This window comes from Capsicum annuum, chromosome 8 (assembly GCF_002878395.1).
Source record: "Capsicum annuum cultivar UCD-10X-F1 chromosome 8, UCD10Xv1.1, whole genome shotgun sequence".
Lineage (NCBI taxonomy): Eukaryota > Viridiplantae > Streptophyta > Magnoliopsida > Solanales > Solanaceae > Capsicum > Capsicum annuum.
The window spans coordinates 142,862,869-142,865,290 of NC_061118.1; the positions used below are offsets into that span (position 1 = coordinate 142,862,869).

At 33.9% G+C, this 2,422-nt stretch overlaps 1 non-coding gene across 1 annotated transcript; it reads right to left on the reverse strand.

Annotated features, from left to right (window-relative positions):
• Nucleotides 1-1,533: 1,533 nt before the first annotated feature.
• LOC124886838 lies at nt 1,534-1,640 on the reverse strand. Its single transcript, XR_007044245.1, has one exon. It is a non-coding gene; the product is annotated as a small nucleolar RNA R71 (small nucleolar RNA).
• Nucleotides 1,641-2,422: the final 782 nt, after the last annotated feature.

The following is a 2,422-nucleotide window of genomic DNA, read 5'->3' on the forward strand; positions in this document are numbered from 1 at the left end:
CTACACTATAAATATGACACTTAGCTTCTATTCTCAATACTTTGGACGATTTGGAGAGAGAAAACACACAAGGGAAGCTCCAAATAGGGTTTTTATTCTTTAATGTAATTATTTTTAGTTTTTACTTATGAATTCAATTATTGTGATTCTTTGTATGATCATGAGTGGATAAACATCCTGTTTCTAGGGTTGAGGCTACAAACATGATTGTGTAATTATGATTTGATTATTGGTTTATATGTTTATCAAGTATGTGATTATTCTTGTATTCTTGATTTACTATTCTAAATCCTCATGAACTTTAGGATAAATCTAAGTCCCAAAATGAATTGACCATAGGATTGAGGAACAAAATGAAGAATGTAAAGAGTGTGGATTATGTCTTTAATTATTAAATACTAATTGTTAAAGGATGACTTGTGTTATGGATAGAAATATATCTAAACACCCTACTTGGTTAATGAAATGAAAAGATAGCTTAATACACCCGAGTTAAGGACTCACATCCCTGCTCAATAATATAGTTGTCAGCCTAACTTGATTGGATGACTTAGAGGGTGACCATCCTCGGGTTATGCTGTTAACCTCATAAATCAATAATCACGATAAACATAAAAACCATCTAGAAATCATAGTTATGCATGAATGTGAAATAAATGCCTCAATTGTGGAACTCTCCACATATTGTTTATAATCCAATATAAACAATAGAACTCAAACTCTTGTTTGGTTAAAAATCACACTAACTTAAAATTCCATAGTAATGCTTGAATTGAATAATTTACTAATCACCAAGTTCCCGTGGGATCGATATTCAGTTCAAAAGGACCACTATATTACTTGCCCGACCACATACAATTATGTGTGTGGTAGGATGCAATAAGATTTTAGTGTCATTGCCGGGGACTTGAAAATTAGAAATCGTCTGATTTTTAGTTTTTCTATTTGGTATTATAGGTACTGATAACTTGGTATTAGCTATTGAACTTATAGGTAAAGATCTGAATCTCAAGTAAGCTGGTGAGGGAGAGGAATTTGGTTGAACTATATCCTGAACCTGAGTGACATTTGCTTCAATTGAGGAGAGAAACAGGACTTATCTATCCCACCCCACAAGTTCAATAGGGAAAAGTCATACCTGCAGTCATGGACGAAGAACAACCAGCCAACAAGAAAGTACGTAAAGTGGAAATCCCTCTCACAACTAATGTTACCTTCACCATCTACAGACTAGAACCTGGGGGTAGATTTGCACTTAAACAAAACATGGTGCAATTGCTACATAGTAGTGTACAATTCACAGGCCTATAACATGAGTATCCAAAGGTTCATCTATAAAAATTCTTGGAGATTAGTGACACTTTCATTCCCACCGGAGTCTCTACAGACTACGTGAGGCTCACACTTTTTCTCTTCTCACTATTAGGAGAGGCAAAGAAATGGTTGAAGGTAGAACCTTCAAACTCTATCATAACTTGGGATGACTTGGTAAGGAAGTTCTTCATTCAATTCTTTTCTTTTGGTAAAATTTCAAGGTTGAGGAGTGAGATCCTGAGTTTCAAACAAAACCCAGATAAAAATATCTATAATAGACGAGAAAGATTTAAGTATCTTCTTAAAGATTGTCCTCATCATATCATGACCCAAGACTACCTCTAGTCTTAACACGATGCTTAGAGTCATAATTGACCTAGCCAACCCATGACCTGGCATAAGAAATAAATACTGAAGGAATATAACAAATATTAAGTGAATGCTAACTGAAGTAAACTGATAAGGAATAATCATAAAATCAAGATAAATATAGTCTGAAGATACCTAATGAAACTGAAAAGAAATATGTCTAACTGTCTGAAAGACTAAACTTAATGAGTTGTTGGGACAGGATCCTAACTAACTATGACTAACAGAAATAAGCTAAGGTACTGAAATGAATAGCTGATAAGATAACTAGTCCTCGGCTAATGAGGACTCACCAAGGCTATAGTTGAGTGGTGTGTGAATTCTCTAAGGGCGTTCTGTGTACTGATCATTTGAACCTATATTATGAGATAATATAGTGTACAGAAGTATGTAATCAGTACTTTAAATGTACTGAATATGCGAGATAAAAAATTATCTATTATATATATATATATATATTATATATATATATATATATATATATACTGAGCATGAATGCATGAACATGAAAATTGAATTCAAGACCAAGTACAAATATATGTTGGGTATCTGAATAACTGAATGATTGAATATTGTACACTTGGTCATGCAAACCTTAACTAAAAAAAACCTAAATACTGAACTGGGGATTGTGGGAGCTAACAATAACCGACATACCCTAATCTGGGCTAATCAGGGTCCAACCTGTAACCTTACTTGGAAGAGTGTTAGTACCTTGGTAAGGGTACCAACACTGGAT